The sequence below is a fragment of the Rhipicephalus sanguineus genome, chromosome 2 (genome assembly GCF_013339695.2).
Source record: "Rhipicephalus sanguineus isolate Rsan-2018 chromosome 2, BIME_Rsan_1.4, whole genome shotgun sequence".
Classification (NCBI taxonomy): domain Eukaryota; kingdom Metazoa; phylum Arthropoda; class Arachnida; order Ixodida; family Ixodidae; genus Rhipicephalus; species Rhipicephalus sanguineus.
In genome coordinates this window covers 116,487,437-116,508,488 of record NC_051177.1, presented here as the reverse complement: position 1 = coordinate 116,508,488, position 21,052 = coordinate 116,487,437, and the positions used below count along the sequence as shown (strand labels likewise).

The following is a 21,052-nucleotide window of genomic DNA, read 5'->3' as shown; positions in this document are numbered from 1 at the left end:
AGTATAGTATAGCAATGGGTGGGAAAGTGAAGTAAGGTTGAGGTGGAGGTAAAAGAGGAGGGCAATGCCACCACCTCCGCCTCTTCCTTAGTCTTCGCACGATTAGTACGTAGCTTCACCATTTTTTTAACGAGACGGACAGCTGACCAATAGCATACTACCTCAAGGCATCAAGTTTGCCCGAACGAGGCCCTCGCTATGAATGAATGAACGAAAAGAACTTCAGGGTTCGTTTCTTTTTGTTTTACAGGACGTTAATGAAAACCAGCAGATAGTGATGCCAAGGAAAATATAGAAGAAGAAAGACAAGACAACTGTTGCTGCTTCGTTCGCATCTTATTAATCCGACACCTGGTTCATCAGACATTAGCTGCCACCAAGCGCGCTGCGCTGCAAGCCTGCTGAGTCGGTAGAGGCATCTCAGTCGCTCATGAACGACTCAGAACATGTAATGGCCATATCTGGGGGAAACGTGGGCGACGTGTTATCCAGCAGCAGTCGGCGCTAAAGGGTAGGCTTGATATACGTCGAGGCGGCGCCTCTCTAGGCTACTGTTGGAAAAACAGCAGCTAGGGCTTTTTCTTTTTTTCACATCCGTCCAGCCAACAGCACTTTTTCAACGTTGAAGATAGGCGCTTCAAGCAGCAGGCTCACGACCAGGGACAACAGGTACGCAGCAGCCAGGAATCCAATGTAGAGGAAGTACTGAAAAAAAAGTTCGAATATTTACAATGATCGGGTGTTATCTCCAGAAAACAGATGAGAGTGGAAAATTGGTTCCTCATTTCCGCTTAACGTGGAATACACGTGACTTGGTTGAAACGGAAAATTCCGCTTTGCAGTCAGGCGACGCTGGCTTAGGGCCACCTCCGCGAGGGATCGACACGGGTATACTTTCTAGTAGGCGGGCAGACTGGAGAAAAAAAGGCTTTCCATGTTTTTTAACGTGATAGCTTTAAAGAGCTCGTTTCGAAGAAATTCCGGTGTCGGCGTCTACGGTTGCGGGCGAAAACGCGGCCTTGTTCGTGAGCGAAAATTCAAGACAGATGCAAATAATAAACAATAAAAAACTTCAGCACGAGTGAGAATCGACCCCAGGTTTTCTGCGAGGCAAGCATTATGACGAGGCAAGTATTACCACGGTGCAACGCCAGTGCTTTGAACTGCTCCCCTTACGGATGCGTAGTGGGCACTGTGCCTACTTCCAAATGGAAGCATTATGACGTAGTAGGCACTTCGGAACTCCACTTGCATTATGTATTCTAGGATAGTTTGAAATGGCCAATGTTACGCGTACAAACGTTCCTTTCCTTGCGACACGATTGAGGGCGATGAGCATGGAGCCAGATTAGGCTATCGCGGTCTACGCTTCAAGGTGTAGTTCAAGAATGCATTCCTCTTGTAAAGCACTGCACGGGCCGTGATTCTAGACCCGCGCCCGGCCCGAATCCGAGAAAAAATTTCACCTACCCGGCACGGCCTGGCCCTGCCCGACCGCAGATGAGGCCCGAATGGGGCCCCAGTCAATTATCTGAGTAGTGTTGTCTGAACATGGAGTCGACAGCAAGGCGTTTTAAGTAGAAAATATCCACAATTTGTTGGCACATGCTACGCTGACAAGTATGCTTTAATCTACGGTAATACCTTGTACAAAAGGGTCTCACGGTTGTAACAGTTGGCCGGAGATACTGAATACAATGAACGGTTACTGTACATATTAAGGCGATCCTTAGATGCCATATCAAACGCGAAAATTGATCATCGGTGTCGGCAGCGTCCCGCGTCGGCGACGTCAACACGAGTGATGCAAAAAATCATCACGTGATGACGTCACAGATCACCAAAATTCTTGACGTTATCATGACGTCACATAAATAACATAATGAGATGTCACATGATCACGTCATCGGTGGGATCAGCCCACCGATCACGCAGGCGGTGCAAAACCAGGTGAGGTGTAGAAAGCTTGTAATGCCTCCGATCCTGGAGGCAGTGAAAAACCAGGTATGTCCAGAAATCTTTCGGAGGGAGTGTGAGAGGAACAATACATCGAGTGAAGAAAAAATGTCAGAGTTTCGCCGCAACGGCGAAGCAATGAATGCGATAGCAAATAAATTGAAATGTAACGCGAAGAACGGAAAGCAGCTCGAAATTGCCAGCGCGTCGCTCGACCCCAAAAGACGCACGAAAAGAACGCACACAGGACGAGCGTGAACTAGCATGCGTCACAGCTCGATACTTGAAGCGCACTGCTAAAACATAAAGCAGGACGCACGAAACGAACGAACAGGTACACACAGGACGAGCGCGAACTAAATGTCGCAGTTGTTATTTATTTCTGTTTGAACAGCGCGCTCCTTCCGCAAACGCGGCCGCTTCACCGAGCGAAAGACCTTCGTTTAGGGAGCCTACATGACCGGCCGTTTTTAGGGTGGAGACATCTTAATAAGTGCCTTCAAGAAACTCAGCCAAAACCAGCGGGCAATGGGAAACGCTGTTGCCAGCTTCCACCAAATTCAGCATAGTTTTCTGTGCGCCGCCATATTGGGGCCAGCCGCCGCTCCCTCCAGCTACGCGAAGCAATCTTGCTCTCCATAAGGGTTACTCGTGATCTGCGTGGTTAGCAGTGACTTGCCGTGTATTCAAAGGCCCTTTCCAGGCGAAAGCCTTAGATGCATCCAACGCGAAATGTAACCGTCGTTGGCGTCCAGCATCGGCGTCAACACGAGTGATACATCAATTAGCAATACCATGGTGTATGACACCAAAGTATGACGTCATCATGAGAATCACTGTGACGTAACACGTATGATGATATTGCCACACACCGTCGGCGGCGGTGTCAACAAAAATGATTCAAGAAAACGGAATAAAGGTAGGCCAGAGGTCACGTGCTGGTTAGGTGAATGCATGCAAGCCGACGGCGCATCGAAAGTCGCATGACCTGAATGTCAATCGATGCCATCAAGGAGCCGACCATGTGACGTCATCATGAAGTCATAGAGCTCCGAAATTTGTGACGTGATCATAACGTTTCATGATGAGTTCATCACATGACCTCACATGATGACGTCATCACACGCCATCGTCGCTTGGTGAAACGTGTGCCCATCTCGGAGGCAATGCTTAACAACGAGAGTTGAAAATAAAAAGTTGCAAGCCTATGATCGCGGAGGCAATGCGAAAGCACTTTAAGTGCAGAACGCTTCCGGGGTAAGGATAAATATAATCGATTTGGGACGTTAAACCCCAGATATTATTATTATAAATATAATCGAGCGAAATGAGAAGGCTTTCTGTTTCTTGTCATCTTAGGCGAAGGCATAAGGGGCCCTATGGCGACATAATACTGAGGTTACGCTGACGCGAACTCACGCAAGGGAGGCAACAGCTCAGACTAGAGCGCGTCTCCGTACGGACGCGCGGACGCGTCCCGTTTGTAGGCTTCCTACTCGCAATGCGTGGAAGCAGCAATGACAACTTCGGTTATCTACGCATTCGCGAACACCGTGAAAGACATATAATGTGTGCTGCAGCAAAAAACAGTGAACGAAATACGCAGTATTCACAGAGCAAATACGAGACGCACTCTCCCAGCCGTCTCGCTTCACTTGAGCCAGCCAGAGTTGTCGTCGACCAGGGCTCGCTGGGAAGCGGAACATTCGCACGGCCTTTCTGTTGTGGTTAGTGCAGAGCGGTACGCAGCATCCAGGGCTTCACCGGCAGCGTTAAACACGCTACCGCAACGCTCGACGCCGTATTGCCGAGAACTAAGCGCAACCGGGAGTAGACGCAGTGCGGGCACCAAGATGCATAGTTTTCTTTGCGCCGCCATATTGGTGCCAGCCGCCGCTCCCAGCACGGCGTTGCGGTCTGGCAACACTGTGTTTTGGCGGGCGGCGGTGCGTTGGCGGCATGTAGTGGGTCAAATCGGACATCACCCTAAAACGGCCGGTCATGTAGGCTCCCTACCTTCGTTTAGTGTGCCTCGATGTGTGCAAAACGCGCAACAAAACGCGCATCAAGGCACCCTACCTTCGTTGGGCTCCTCGCGCCATCTCGCTGGCAATGAAGAAACGCTTATAAGCGCCTGCCGTCTCTGAGTCCGGTCAGCGGTAAAGGGTGTGTATATAACGCTCGCCGTTAGCTCCCTCGAGGATCGGCGTTTGGTGGCGTAGTGGCTAGCGCCACGGGCTGCGGAGCGAGAGGTCCCTGGTTCGATTCCGCGCTTCGGAAGCATATTTCTAAATTACTTTTCTTTAGGACTTTCATATATATATATATATATCTACGGTGAATGACGGGGACGGACAAAAACCAGCCGAGACGGTCCATATAATTGCTATCGCAATAAAAAAAGATGGCTTTTGCCTTCCAGTTGTCTTAGGCAAATGCATAAAGAACCCTGTGAAGTGTTTTTTTTTGCTGATACAATGGGAAATATGAAGAGCGTTTGGTAGCAGATATCGTATAAATAAAAGTTATTTGCAGCATGATTTCTGTCTAAGTAACGAGCGCAATAAGAACAGAGGAGAGAGAGAGAGAACACTCTTTTCGCATTGTTTTTTAATGCGCTCTCTATTGAAATTTAAAGCATGCTCTACCAACAAACCCAATCGTGCACCCTCTGGATATGCAGCAGCTGTCTTCAGCACATTAGAACCTTCCAGAGCAAGAAAAAAAACAAAAAAAAACATGGTTGGTCCCTCCGTCATATGTATCGGAATAACACGAAAGTAAAGCATGCCCTTACAGAAGTAATTGAATGTTTACTGTACATTGGTATAAGAGAGTTTTCACAATGTATATTGATGTCTGGCAGCTACAGCACCGTTTAACGTGGATGTGCCCACTTTGATGATTGGTGGTACATCTTCACCCCGACGACTAACGTCCCTGCTAAATGATTAAACGAACCCTTGTGGTAGCTGTAGTAGTTAACGGTGAAAGTGTAATCAGAGAACTAGCTGTGATACCCAGACGAGCGTCGCATATGGGACGCAGAACTTGGTCACCATCACGCGGCATGTTGAAATGTTATTGAACACCGCGGCCGGACTAGAGGGAAACGCAAAGCGCGTCGTGCCGCCCCGGTAGCCCGGCCGCGATTTTTCTCGGGGCGAGCGCGTGAGCGGGGAGCGCGTTGTTGCAGCCAAATGAGGCAGGCGCGCGTCGCAGAGGTATGAGCGAGGCTGACGCTCTGACGACGCTTAGTGTGCCTCGATGTGTGCGCCCCGCGCGCGCATCAAGGCACCCTAACGACGCTTGGCTAAGGTCGCCACCTCACGGTGTGTTAAGGCATTGACAAAATTGAACTTCTATTGAAAACGCGCCGAAAGGTAGAGACGTGTAAGCGTTGCAGGTGCTAATTGTGGAGGCCAGAGTAATGACGAATTACTTTACTTTACCGCTCCCAGAGGGCAACACCACCCCGTCGACCGGGAAAGTGGTAGATATGAAAGGCACGTTTGTAAAACCTCTGGAGTCTGTGACCAAGGCGTAGTGGATAGCGTGCCCGACATCTGTTGTTGCAGACCGAGCGGTTGTGGGTTTGATGCCCATTGACGGAAATCTTTGTCATCTGACCATGTATATTTTTTCGACGTCATTTCCGTGAGAAATACGTCACTGAAGTCTTGGTGGACCCCGGCAGAAAACACTTTCGTGCTAAAAAAAATTATCATCTTTGTTTTAAATATGCTAACCTGAATAAAAATTATAATTAACTCCGTGCACGACGTGTACTTTTCGAAATACGTATAAACAGCTGAAAAGAAGAAAACATTTTTCATAACACTCATTCCGTATATATCAGGGCTAGTATGTACAGTCTATGAATTTTTTGTGGCATAGTTTACAGTTCATTTCTTCATATGTTATTGTGCGAAAAATCTAATTATCAAGATATTCCGGCTGTAAGCACGCCATGCGCTGTTGCATCAGATATACTGCCGCGCTCAATTTTCTTGAACTGCTTGTGCTAGCCGCAGGGGCGCTTAAGATCTGCCTTGCGAATGGTGAAGGCGTCCCTAGTCGTTGTTCTCAGACTTCCACCACTGGAGCAAATTTCGGACGTCTCTGTGGAACTCGTTAGAATGAACATAGCTCTCCAGCTCATCCCTTCATTTCTTTTGTTCCCGAACGTTGTGCCTCTCTATAATGTAATCTATAAAACTCTTCCCTGACTGCTTCTCCTTGCAGGCTTCAGCATTGTATGTTATGCATGGTTCGTACTGTGCTCCTTTTCTTAAACATTATAATCGTTAAATTTCACCACCTCGGGTTCCTTTGGCATGCACCTAAATTTAATATCACTCCCATCAAGATGTGACCGCCGCGGCCGAAAGTCAAGCCTATGAACACCGCTCTCGGCAGCATTTACCACTTGGTTCTAGGCATAGAGATTCCTTAAATTAACTAGAGGGTACTCTAGCGCTGCGAGCGTACAGCCACCATGGGAATGATGGGTAGTACACGGATTTGCCTAGTCTTCGTGCTTGCTGGCTTCGAACGCATTTGTGGCTTTGTTTACTGCTGTGTTTTGGGGTTCGTTTCGGATAAAAGAATAGACCGTTGTGAACGTCGTGACCAGGTTTGATTTGGTGAGACTAAAAAAGTTAAAGTGGTGAAGTGGAACTGCTGACTTTTGTTGAACTTCGTTTTGCAACAAAGGGGATGCAGCCGACGCGGAGCCAAACGGAGCCGAAAGAATGAAGTCTAGACAAGTTTGTGTACTACCCATCATTCCCAAGCTGGCTGAAGCGTCATGCGTTGCAGCTGCCATAGACACTAGTGCCAGAGTTCTCTAGTAAGTATTGTAGGAAACTCTATGGTTCTAGACAACGGTACTGATCCGTTGCAGTGATGCAAGCAGGTGCATACCATGTTATATGGGCATGCTAAATGTTACTGTCGCAATGCTACCGTCACTACTGGCACGACCACTTATTACCGCTGAATACATGATAACAGATTCCACAAGACGCTGCTTGACTTTAAACGCAACAGCGGTCTAACGACGCGCATCTAATACACATATTCACGTAAATTAATATGCCTTAAAGGGCAAATCTAAGTCGCAATATAAAAAAAGCCAGCAGAACATCATAAACAGTGATGAACCATGGCCGCCCCTATTGTGCCTTTGATATCACAAAATAACGTTAAAATGAGAGACCTTGCCTGCCCTTACGGCATTTTTTTAGCGTGGGGGGGGGGGGGGGGGGGAGGCGGTAGTGTCAGGTCTGGGTTAAAGCTTGCAATTTCGGGCACCAAGACCATGTCATGCGTAAAAGAACGGGGTAATCTTGATGTTCGTGATGTAGGCGCGGCTGCTAACCCCGTGCGAGTAATTTTTAACGCGAAAATGCTTTATTCCGGGGTCCAGCAAGACTTGCTTTCGTATTTACACACGCAAATACGTCAGTAAAATGCAGTTGACAAAGAAAAAGTTTCGTTAATTTGATGGCTTCTCGACCTCTCGGTCTAGATGCCATCCATGACCTCTCGGTCCGCGACGATGGGAGTCGGGCGCTTTAACCATTACGCCACCGACGCTCATGTCTCAATAAACGAACCTTATATCTTTTACACCTTCTCCCTTTCACAGTGACATTGTTGGCGTGGGGTGGTGCCGCCGTCTCGGAGGTATGAAGTGAAGTACTGCATCACGACATTACCGAGCGCCGGCACGACGCGCGTCAGTAGTATCTGCGCTAGGGCACCTCAGTGACAGCGTTCCCTCGTTCAACACTGGCTTCCCGATTTCCCCTCCATTTCACTCCAGTACAGTTTGAGTGAGTGATTTGTTGCAGTGAGACACGTCAGTGGGCAGCGAGAGGCCATCGCGCGTTCACGGCTCAAGCTACGAGCTCTGCATCTCGAGTTCATGAGGGTTGAACAAAGTGTCAGCTCAGCTAACCTTGCCATTTGACAGCAGGCCTTTCCGACATCTCATTAATGGGTCATTTCTTATAGTGACTTGACGTCAGAATTCGAGAAACAGATTGATACTGAGCTCCAGAGTGACCGAAATGTGGATCCTGAAATACAGAGTTTGTTGTTCTACAGTCATTTCTTAAGACACTGTGACCGCATGGGGTGGTTCACGAAAAAAAAAAAAATGCCTAAAACCAGTCACGTCTCTATAGCTCATGAGCATACTTAATGAGATATTACAGAAAAATGGGCGAAGACACTCATGTATTGCCCAGGCCGCAAGCGAGGGGTCCGCGGGGCGCGTGTTTCAGACCCCTGTTACAGAAAGAAATCGAGTGAGAACAAAATATAGAGAAATAATGGGACTAAAGACATAGAAAGATAGAGACAAAGATATAGAAAGAGAGAGAAAGAGAAAGAAAGAGAAACACAGAAAGAGGGAGAAAGAGACGGAAAAAAAAGAAAGATCAAGAGAGAAATGAAGAGAGAGAAAAAAAGCACAGAGTAAGAAAGGGAAGAAAGAGAAATAACAATAAAAAGAGCGAGAAAGAGAAAGAAATAGAAAGAAAAAAATAGAAATAAGAGAAACAGATACAAAATAGAGATACAATAAACCAAGAGAAAGAGACAGAAAAAGGAGATTGGAATAACGAGAAACAAAGAAGGCCACCTAGCTGCGCTCTTCCCTAAGGCTGGGCACGACTAGTGCAAAACTGCCACACTAGCGAACGGGAAAGGCAACGGCGGCTGCGACAAGACCGCGAAGCGAAGAAGGCCTACGCCAACGACGACGAGCCCACAAATCTATGAGAGGTGCGAACGCTCGGTTCTGATGTTTGGACATCCGTGTCTGACTAACCCAGCTAAAGCCTAGCAACAACCGAGAAGCAACCTCATTAGCCTTTAGAATCGTCCAGTTTTGCTGTTTCAAGCACTGCGCGTCTTAGTGCAAGCCTCACTATTTTTCATTTAGTTTAGTTATTTCTTCTCAGCAATGTGAACGTGCCGCGGTACATAATATTAACTCCAATCCTATTGGAAATAGTTGGTGACCTCTCACTGATTCTCACTTGAGTGCAACGTATGCAAGTGCGCCCAACGATTATAAGCGCTATGGCAGAGTGGTTAGTGTTTAAAAGCACAAGCCTAGAGATAACGTTTCAATAAGGAGGGGATGTGTTCAGCAAGGTGACTTCTATTCGTCGCCCTGACGAAGTCCGATCGTCATAAGAGTTTGCTCCTATGGCTGAGGCTACTGTCGTTCGGCCACGATTGTGCCATCCAAATGTACAAATTTCGTGACCCCTTCACAGCACAAGATAAACAGCGCTTCCGAACGTTGCGAAGTTTAGCACGGGCGCACTGACGCCGCACTGACCAAGAGGCTAAGCGAGAAGTCGAAACTTTGCTGTCGTGTTCCGAAGAAAATAAGCATGGGCACCAGGTGGACGAGGTAGACGACGAAGGTCAGTCGGCTGAGGGGTACCAGAAACTTGGACGACAGCAGGGCGTTGACCGGACCTGCGTGAAAAACACCATGTTGGCCAGCGCTTCACAGACGCAAGCGTATGCTGCGTAAGCAAGTGAAGGACAGCAAGAGAGGGAGAAGGACATTACACGGTAACCTAATCATTAAAGGCCAACTCCGGCGATTTTTCGAGGTAATAGATCTCAATAAAATTCGCTGGGTACGTTCCTTTTCACGTTCCCGTTATGTATGCCAAATTACAAGCTGGAGAGATACGCAGAATCATTACAAAACAATTTTATTGATTGCCCGGACTCTCCCCACCTCGTTTCCAAGAATTATTGGCAACATTGTGTGTGTGACGTCATTTTTGGCAAAGCGGAAGTGACGGAACCGAGGGGCCACTACAGCGTCTGCTATCCGCAAGGCAACAATCGTGTGTGTTTGGCCAGCGCTTCGTTGGCTGGGCGTGTGAATTTCAGTTTCTTGTGGTAGTGCGTGCGATGGGTGGCAAGTGGTGTTGCTTCGTGGGCTGCACACTATTCTCCGTTGGCAGTCACGAAACACTCGCACCTAACAATTACCCTGCATCTTTATTATTGGACTGTTTTAGCTAGCAATGCCGGTTTACCACACGGATGGTACGGTAATACCATACCGGCTAAAGAATCCACATGCGGGAACATTACCGAAACGCTTTCCATAGCCTACACAGGGTGCACCGTGACCGGGCCTACCGGTATAGGATGAGCTGCGCATCGTGCGAAACAACGTGACCTACCTAATCTAGTAACGTTGGTGCGAACGGTGGTTCGTACTTGGCTTATATTAAATTCATTCGGCCGTACCAACGCGATGTTGAACGCCGCCATTGCCAAATTTGTGCACTCTTCCCATAACAATAGTTAGTCCGCAAACATCTCACAGAGGGCATTTTACCCGATCGCGGCCCCACAAACTTGAGCCGCCTGGACAGGTGGCGCCATGTGGCGGTGGAATGCGCAAGCAGGCAAGCAAAGAACTAAACAGGCGTTCCACTTCATCGAAGAGGAATGACCATTTTAGTTGGCCTCCAAATGCATCGGAATCTCAGCTGTCATTTTCCGAGAGCTCCGAGGAGCTTGTGCACGTGGCACGGTCAGTCATCCACAAGATATATTTCTGATGGAGTCACCTTTCCCCTGAGCGTCTGCTCTTCGCCGCTTTCGCAGCTTTCATACTACGCGCTGGTGGGATGGGACCGGTTCGCCTCGCATGATTTCCTATTGTTGCCGACTTATACGTCACGCGAAGACAGTATGCTCGGTTGGGTATCGGTTTCGGTGTTGCGCTTTTAAATGCGAAGCATTTCTTAGCGAACTTCTGCGACTTTGAGCGTATCTATCTATCTATCTATCTAGCCGCCTACGACTTTGTGCTCTCCTGGTCGCTTGGTTAATCGAATGTACACCAAAATTGGTATGGCGTAACATGACTGTATGACGAACATAAATGACAAGTCATAACATGAAAATCGTGACACGCATGTCATGTACAGCATGATTTACATGCCACGCTCATGGTGCGCTGGCGGCCGTTTCGCTAGCTTGATATACACTGCCAAAATTGGTATCTTGCGACGTGACTGTGTGACGAATATAAATGACACGAGTTAACATGAGAACCATCACACACATGTCATGTACAGCATGACTTATGTGCCACGCTCATGGTGCGCAGGCGGCCGTTTCGCTAGCTTGATATAAACCGCAATTGGTATCTTGCGACGTCACTGTATGGCGAACATAAATAACACGAGTTAACATGAAAATCATGACACGCATGTCATGTACAGCATGACTTACGTGCCACGCTCATGGTGCGCTGGCGCCCGTTTCGCTAACTTGATCTACCCCGAAATTGGTATTGCGTGGCGTGACTGTGTGACGAACATAAATAACACACGAGTTAACATGAAAATCATGACACGCATGTCATATACAGCATGACCTACGTGCCACGCTCAGGGTGCGATGGCGGCCGTTTCGCTAGCTTGATATAAGCGAGTTTTAGTATAGCGGGAAACGCTTACGTTAGCGTTAGCGTGCGTCTCAACGCTAACGCTAAAACGGAACGCGCTGCGTGTCAACTGGTGGTCTTTTAGTACAGCGGAAGGCATTCCCGCTAACGCTAACGCAAGCACATACGGCACCATCTAGACATAAAAACACTAAATGCACTGTAGAATCCACAAAAGCGCCACCAAGTTGAGCTGATCCAAAGTCACCACTGTTGCGTCTCCATGTCGCGTTTGCAGAAGTGTTGAGTTCTGACATATTGGTTTCTGCCGACATGCCGCGTTCGAGAATTCTTCAAGACCCCTATTACTTGGCCTTTTTAAGCTGGGACGCATCACGCGTTACATTCATGCACTGCCGCGAAAGGCATGAAGGGAAACGACGCCTGACATGTATCTGATTGACTTGTGGCCGTATCTTGGAAAGAGGCGACTAAAGACAGCGTCGCCATCTCTGCGCTGCTACAGATAACATGAGCGAACCTTGCAAGCAAATCTTGCTAAGCCTTCTGCAGCGCAAATCCACTTTGTATCTCAAAAACGGAGCTATGTTATCGGCGGTATACGGTTGGCGAAGCCTCATTACTCAAATCTAAATCAAATACGAACATTATTAGGGAATGAATAAGTTTAGTAAAGCAGGACGACGGCTACAAAGATTCGAAGTGGACGGCTCTCGCTTCAACAGGCACCGCCATCTTGCCCTACGTACGGGATCTCTTGCGTGCGTTAGCGTTGAACGCTATATTCCAGAAATAGCGTTCGTACGTAAGAGCTGGGGCTACGTTTACGTTCTGCTCATGCGCAGTTAGGAGCACGCAACGCTAACGCTAACGCTAAATCCTTGCGTTTGCTGTTATCCGCTATACTAAAACTCGCTATTAACCGCAATTGGTATCTTGCGACGTCACTGTATGGCGAACATAAATAACACGAGTTAACATGAAAATCATGACACGCATGTCATGTACAGCATGACTTACGTGCCACGCTCATGGTGCGCTGGCGGCCGTTTCGCTTGCTTGATCTATTTTGCTTATATAAAATTATTCTCCAAATTTCCGAGTGTTCCTGCTATCGGGCCCGTGACAGGAGCGTCTCAGGAACATAAAAGCACCATTGCGCTGTTCACACAGCATTGCTCCTATTTTGCGCCGTTCACACAGCATTGCTCCTGTTTTGGTTTAGTTATTTAACAGGTCAATACATTCTCAAACATTACCTAGTGAATGGAAACTCCAATGTTCAAAAGCGGATCTCGTGACCTGGTAAGCAATTATAGACCGGTATCTTTGACATCTGTTTGTTGTAAAACATTGGAGCATATCATTTACTCTTCTCTAATTAAGCACATTCAAAGCAATAGATTTTTCATTCCGACCCAACATGGATTTCGTGCTGGGTTGTCCTGTGCCACTCAACTTACTGAATTTTTACATGAGGTCGCACTCGGATTTAGCAATAGCACTGAGATAGACGCTGTTTTTATTGATTTCAGAAAGGCGTTTGACGTAGTCCCGCACCGCTTACTTTTATATAAACTGTCATCTCTTGGTCTTCCTTATTCACTTTACGGTTGGCTTAAAGACTATTTGTTCGAACGGCAGCAAAAAGTGGTACTGAATGGTGCGGCGTCACAAACGACTGACGTTTTATCTGGTGTGCCTCAGGGGTCGGTGCTTGGGCCACTACTGTTCCTCATTTTTATCAATGATCTCAGTGAAGGTCTCATTTCAAATGTCAGACTATATGCAGATGATTGCGTTGTATATCACCCTGTGCGATGTGCTGAGGATGCGAGTGTTTTGCAGTTTGATCTCGATGAAATTTGTTCTTGGTGTGCCAAATGGAAAATGGATTTGAACATAGCAAAATGCTACCACGTGCAATTTACTAACAAAAAGAACAAGGTGTCTAGTTCGCATTTTCTAAACAATGTATTAGTGCAGTGTGATAATGAAGTGAACCTGGGTGTCACTTTAACTGAGACATTGGACTGGACATCACACATTGACAAGACATGTGCCAAAGCATGTCGCTTATTGCACTTTTTTCAAAGAAATTTCAACTATGCGCTCAAAGCGTTAAAGGAAACGTTGTATCTGACTAGTATTAGGCCCGTGTTGGAATACGCATGCGCAGCGTGGGACCCTTTCACAAATGTTCTTGAAGATAAGTTAGAACGCGTTCAGAAAAGAGCTGCAAGATTCGTCACGGGTAATTATGATTACAAAATTCGAAGTTCACAAATAAGAGAAGAACTAGGGTCAACATTACTTTCCACGCGCAGAAAGATAGTCAGGCTAAAGCTTTTGTACAATATTTACAGTGGTAACACGGGGATCGATAGAAACGTATATATAAAACAGCCTCATTGTCATTCTAAGAGACGAGACAATTCAAGTAAAATAAGGCCCTACCAATGTCGTATCAAGGTTTTTAAGTTTTCATTCTTTCCTCGAACAATTGAAGAATGGAATCAGCTTCTCGATAGTATTGTATGTGCACCAAACTTTTCTTCTGCCATAGAGAACTTCTTGTGAATCAATTTAAATATTACATGAAACGCCAGTCAAATCGACTGCCTTAACCTCAGTAATACTGTGTTGTCTCTTTTACCATGATGTCTGTATATGCTAGCGTGCATTTTTTGATATTGCTTTGTGCTACTTTTATGCATATAATAATCCCCTACGATAATGCCCAACTAGGGCGCTGTAGGTGTATGTAATAAATAAATAAATAAATAACTTTGACTTGTCCAAAAAATTGCCGGAGTTGGCATTTGATCAATAGGAAAAGAGTGTGGCGGTTCTACCACACGCAGGTGCTACTTAAGGACTTTCTATCTAGCGAGGTCTAGATAACTCGCACGTGCCCCCACTTCCGCTCGCTACTGCAACAGCACCCGGCTGTACCGAAGCAAGCGAGGAAACAACACGATGACACAGAACGGACCTTTTCCGTAGATGCGTTTATTCCCGTTTGGATAGGACGCTCGTAGAGAGCGACGACTACAATAACAACTGGCTGGATCGTCGCGCGTTGACGGCTCGGCATGTTGCGGGAATTCAGGCGACTGCCTGTGGTGGGTGTCGTTTTCGAGCTGAGCGTTGCTGCGACTACCCTGGCATCTGCCTGTCCTTTTTAGTGGCTGATACCCATACTGCGTACTTTTAGGGGCGAAGCTCCTTAAGGCGGCACCCGTTCGTCCCTCGTAGTCGTAGTCGTAGTCCGTAACCAGTCTTACGCTTTGACCTCCAAGGTGGTGCCGGTGGGAGATTTTTCCTGTGCGTTGTTGAACAATAAAAAATTCGCAGCGGTAGCTAAAAGCCGACTTCTTCTGTCTCTCATTCCCATTAGCAGCCATTCTTTACCTCCAAGGTAGTGCCTGGTGAGATTTCTCCTGTGCGTGATTAATCAATAACAATTTTGTTCAAAACGCTGTTGATTGATGAAATAAACCAACGAAAGACGCCAGATGTTTTGTAAAAGCAAAACGGAAGAACGCCAGATGTTTCTAAAGCAAGAGGAAAAGACGCCAGCTGCTTAACGAAAGACGCCAGATGTTTTCTAAAGCAATGGTTTTCTAAACAGTGAAAATTCACAGCGTACATGTAAAATTAAAGTGAGCTGCAAGTCGTCATAACTCATCGAACCTTTAGTATAAACGCGCCCTATCTCACGTCGGTGATGATGTACTGGGCAGAATTCACGGAAGATTCACGGTTTACCGATGAACCTCCGCAGCTTCGCCCACTCATCATCATTCACTCCGTGGATATGCTGTGATTTTTTTACCAGCTTTATATGAGGGCAAATATGTTTGTCACTACGTTCTGTTTTACGAAAACTGCGCTACATAAAGAGAGAAAAAAAAATGAAAACACACGAACAGCCTTTATGTCTGTTTCTGTTGTGCCGTTTTCATAATAATAAATCCATGCATAACACTCACGACGGAAAGGTTGCACCCCCCTCACCCCAGTGTTCTGTATATTGCCACGCTCACTTATTGATTTACTAACCCGAAAGTGATTTATGCCAGGGTGCAGCACAGCTCCACTGACGTATTTCCGTCGCGGATATGACGTTGTAACATATATAGACCAGCAGATGGCAAAGAAAAAGTAGAAGAAAAAAATTGGACTATCTCCCCGAAGGGAACGCTGATGGAATGCGAAGCAGCAGCGTTGCGCACGGGTGGCGTCACGGGTTGAACGGCGCTAACGCGGGTGCTGCGGTGAGCGCTGGAAGATTCGTTTGAAGCGAAACTCGGTGTAGCGTTTACTGGTGTAAACGTTTGTTTGAAACGCAGACACGGGAGGCGAGCGGGCGTTCGAGCCGGTAGCTGCGGCGCTCCGGCGGGTGAGGGAGAGAGTGGCGTACGCGCGCACCTGCGAGGGAAGCATGCGAAGGGAGCGTGACGTCAACGCCCAGCTGCGGCGTGACCTACTTGGCACCACTCCAACACCTGCGCCGAGGGAAGCGCGTTGCCTCGCGTTTGTGCGGACGGAAAGCGTTAAACAGGCTAGTCAAAGGGCTGCTACGCACCTAAAAAGTTCCGCCACCGGGAGTCGAACTTACGACCCCTCGCTCGGCAATGCACGGCGCGAAACGACTCAGCCACAGATGACACGTTCTTCGCCATACTAACGGCAAGCTATTTATATGCACCATTTACTGGCGTTGGTACTCAAAGATCGGTGACACTTCAGCGTGTTTTAGTTATCGCTAGCGAGATGGCGCGAAGGGCTCCAAGGACGCGCTTTAAAGGTCGTCGCCCCACGCGTTGAGATGAGTGCGCGCCTCAACAGGGCGTGGTCGCTCGTGCGCGCGCGCTTATCTGGTGATGGCGGTGGTGTGTGTACGTCTTGTGCTCTCACCGTAAATTTGCTTTGAAATTACAGAGAGCACGATGGTCGCTTCGTTCACTGCAGCGGCCGCTTTTGCGAAAGGAGCGCACAAAGAAGTTACAGCTATGTTACGTCATCCTCATCCTGTGTATACTTGTGCGTTCGTTTCATGCTCCTCCTTTGTGTTTGAGCAGCGCGCTTTAACTGTCGAGCTGTGACAGTTGTTAGTTAGCGCTCATCCTTTGTATGTTATTTCCGTGCGTCTTTTCTGCTTGACCAGCGCGTTGCAAGTTTCGAGTTGCTGCCGTTCTTCGCGTGACATTGCAATTTGTTGCTATAGCATTCATTCCTTCGCCCTTGTGGCGAAACAATGCACAACAAACGCTGAGCTATATATATATATATATATATTTATATACTTGCATCTTCGACTGGTTGTTCGAGAGCGCTCTGTGTTTGCAACTGTTGAATTCAACAGCTTTAAACCTTTTCAAAGAGAACAAGCACGCATGCAAGTAATGTTTCTTCTCCCCGATTATGTTTTGGCCCGATGATGTTAGGAGCAATGGTTAGTTGCTATTTTACGTACTTTTTTCAGCACCTTCGGAGCACTCGAAAACGACCAGTCGAAGATGCTATACGTATGTGAAGACCAAGGAGGTTTTAAAAAAAATTCTGGAGTGGAAGCTCTCGCAACGCCTTGCCAGCGAAAGTGAAGCCAGCTTTTGCCCACCAAAGATCTCGGAAACATGCTCTTTTCTGGTGGTGCCTACTTGGAGATCAAATGGCTTTGATCTGTTGGTGTAAATACTACGTTAATTACAAAACAAAAGATCGTTGTTGCCGACAAAAGTAACCCGCCCAGAGGAGTATTGGCGATTGATCGTCAATAAAATTTGCCATGTCTTTGAGGCTTACTTATGGAAACTAGTAACACAAAGACACATTTGGAGCAGTATCTGACCCGTAAAAGTTGCCATATTAAACTCGTCTGACGTGCGAGGAAAACGCTCGCTTTCCTTCGCCAAATGCCGATTGTTCATCTTGCCCCTACTAACATGGCGGGCGCAGCCGCCATCTTTTGGTGGGCACGGCTTCACTCTTGCGCAATAATCGCCACTCCAGCAATTTTTTTTAACCTCCTTGGTGAAGATACGTGTCACTTTCGTGTTATACCATTTCCTATGACAGAGGGATCAGCCGTGTTTTTCTATATGTATTCGCGCTTCATCGACAAAAACTGTTAGCAACGTTCGGCGCAGACTGCGTCGCAAGGTTCGGGAAGCTTCGCGATTGTTTGACATCATTATGTTAAGGTTACGCGCAGGACGCGAACAGTCAACGTTCTTCTAGAGTTTACGCGATCACCAGCGATAACGCTGGAAGGCTCGATGAGTGGTTTATAAAAGACGACGACTTGCAGCGATGACCAGATTACCGAAGGCCGGCGCTCTGTTCGCCGCTATTTGTGTACAGTCTATAACTTGTGCCTTGTCATTTATTTTCCGCGCACAAGTTCGCCCTTAAAGTATTCGTCTTGAACCCGCCAACTGCTGCTTTCTTCAATGTCATGACCACGTGACAATATGATAATGATTAAGATAAATTTACCAGCGCAAACAGACGAAACACTTAAGGAGGAACACACGCGCACAAAGCGCTGATATGATAATCTTACGTTACAGAACTGCTAACGCCTTCACTCCGCCAAACAGAACAGCAAAGCTCTCCTAATCGCAAAACAGAAAATGGCGACGATTATCGTTTTATAGTCTTTAAAGTTGAAAACGTGTGATTACTCAGTCACGCCTGTCAATAGGCTGCGTAACGTAACATTTGCAGAGCCTTACAAAAATCCCTAGACTCAACAAAAAAGACGCCGAATCCCTGAAAGAGGTAGGAAACCCCTAGGTATGAGAAAAAGTCCCTAGGGTTGGGATCGCTGCTTCCGCCTGCCGTAATCCCAAAGAAAGCTTCTTTCTTGCTGGCGCATCCCGTCGTGCCTAGCGTTCCCATCGAAAAGCTCGTGGTCCAATCGGCGCGCGTCTTTTGACGCACGCTGGTCAGCGACCTCTGTCAACCGGTTCTGCGCGATTGAAGGAAGGCAGAGCGCGCGTACGCGCGCGCTGAGAGAGGAGGACAGCTGTCATTTCCCCGACCAGCGTAGTCGTGGAAGCCGGAGCGTCTAGCACTCTCTGACTCCACAAGAGAAAGAAGAAATAGAGAAGGAAAGGTCAGGAGGTTAACCAGTTTAGGACAACCGGTTTGCTACCCTATATTTGGGAAGATGATGGGGGATATTGAAAGATGGAGAGGAAAGAGAGAAAAAGACGGCACATAACCCAGTACACATACAGTCAGTTACAGTCTGTCGCCCTTGCTTGGTACGCGACATCAATGTCACGGCGGCTTGTCCAACTCCGTTTCGTTTAAAAATTGAAGTAGTGCCTCCGTCGCCTTCTACTGCGATGTCTTCTGTCGATATGTCAGAATGGTTTCAACCGACATTGGTCTACTGTCAAGGTGCGCAGGAACGGATGCCAGGGACTGTCTCCGAACATTATATGCCGCACAGTCGCACAAAATGTGTTGTAGCATCTTCTCGCAACGTCAAGCATCGCACAGTGCGTTGTATGAATAAGATTTCGTGAATGACACCCCGAGCGATAAGTGATAAAGCGAAGTGATGCTTCTTTGAGAAAGACACATCAAAGAAGACAGGCGGTGTTGATGATTGGTCCGGTTAGTTTGGCTGCTTGGTGTGCACCATAGAGAGAGCGTGATCTCCCGTGCAAGCAGTCGAAGTCTTGTGGCAGTGCAGGACCTTGAAAGGTGAATGATCTCTTCCTGCCTGCCTTCCAGAGCTGCCCGAGAGGCTTTATCGGTGTGTTCAATTCCCATGACGTCACAGTGACCGTGACGTCACAGTTACTTGGCAGCCTCTTAAACATCACGTGGTGACCTTTCTCATATGATGAATGGAGAAGACATCTACTATGAAATACGAGTTGTTCGTATGGCCAACATACGGACGAAGTGAAGGAAAGACAGCGATATTCACCGCATTATATCTTCAATTGGTTATACTATTGGCCGCGAGGCATACCACTCGAAACGCCGGCGCCACCGTCGGCGTGACGTGCTTGGCAGGATCACGTGGCCTCAGCGGCCGCGTCGGCTGCTTGTGGAGCGCTGCCGCGTGCTTTGAAAACGAGTTTCAAGTCCCACACTTTGAAAACGAGTTTCAAGTCCCGACTTGCGCTGTTTGCCAACTGAATTCGACGTCGGTCTTCGTGAGCTGCGTTAGTGGCTCGGCTATCCGCGAAAAGTCTTTGACAAAGCGTCTGTAATAGGCGCACAAGCCAAGAAATCGGCGCACGGCATTCTTGTCGGTGGGTGGCGGGAAAGCGGCGATGGCAGCTGTCTTCTGCGGGTCTGGGAGCACTCCAGTCTTGCTGATCACGTGACCCAAAAACAAGAGCTCCTAGCACGCGAAGCGGCACTTTTCTGCCTTCAGCGGGAGCCCGGAGTTCCTGATTGCTTGAAGTACGGATTGAAGTCTCTGGAGGCGTTCGTCGAAGTTCGAGGAAAACACAACGACGTCGTCCAAGTAAACAACGCAAGTCTGCCGCTTCAAGCCAGCTAATACAGAATCCATGACTCGTTGGAAAGTCGCAGGTGCCGAGCAAAGACCAAAGGGCATGACCTTGAACTCGAACAGGCCGTCCGGTGTTATGAAGGAAGTCTTTTCTCGGTCTTTCTCGTCGACTTCGATTTGCCAGTAGCCGGTCTTGAGGTCCATCGAAGAAAAGTACTTCGCGTTGTGGAGTTGATCTAGGACGTCGTCTATACGAGGGAGAGGGTACACGTCCTTTTTCGTGATTTTGTTCAGGCGACGATAATCGACGCAGAAACGTAGGGTCCCATCCTTCTTCTTCACTAACACCACCTGTGACGCCCACGGACTCTTTGAAGGCTAGATGATGTCGTCGCGTAGCATTTCGTCGACTTGTTTCTTTATGGCCTCACGTTCTCGCGTCGAAACTCTGTACGGGCTCTGACGAAGTGGCCTGGTACTTTCTTCTGTTATGATGCGATGTCTTGCGATCGGTGTCTGTCGAAGTCTGGACGACGATGAAAAGCAGTCCTTGTATTGCAGGAGCAGGGTTTAGAGCTGGTCTTGCTTGACCTTCGGAAGGCTCGGGTGGACGTCGAAATCTGGTTCGGGACCTCGACTCGTCTAAGCAGGTTCGGCAGCATCGAAGAGGGCGAAAGCATCGCTGGCGGCTACACATTCTTCGATGTAGACTACCGTCGTACCAATGTTGAGGTGCCTATATTTGTGGCTGAAGTTTGTCAGCACAACCTTTGCTTTACCATCACGCAGCTCGGCTATACCTCGTGCGACGCAAATTTGACGGTTCAGGAGTAGGTGCTGATCGCCCTCGATGACGCCTTGGAGGTTTGCAGGTTTTTCGTTGCCAACGGAAATAACGACGCTGGAGCTCGGCGCAACGGTCACCTGCTCTTCTATCACATTTAATGCATGGTTCCCTGGCGTCGCGTGGGGCGGGAGCGTTTTGTCTGAGGTTAGTGTTATGGACTCAGACCTCAGGTCGATGACGGCGCCGTGGTCACTTAGGAATTCCATTCCAAGTATCACATCCCTGGAGCAGTTTTCTAGGATTACAAAGCTCGCAGGATAAGCCCGGTTATTGATGGTGACTCTCGCCG

The 21,052-nt window shown here is 47.8% G+C and overlaps 1 long non-coding RNA gene across 1 annotated transcript in view; it reads right to left on the bottom strand.

The window, feature by feature from the left end:
• Positions 1 to 333: 333 nt before the first annotated feature.
• The window catches only part of LOC119383541 (uncharacterized), a 96,463-nt gene continuing 75,744 nt past the window's right edge, over positions 334 to 21,052 (bottom strand). The window contains exons 3-4 of the long non-coding RNA XR_007415147.1: positions 9,317 to 9,459; positions 334 to 705 (exon numbers count right to left, since the gene is read on the bottom strand). This is a non-coding gene — a long non-coding RNA (uncharacterized LOC119383541). The remainder of the gene's footprint in view (positions 706 to 9,316; positions 9,460 to 21,052) is intronic.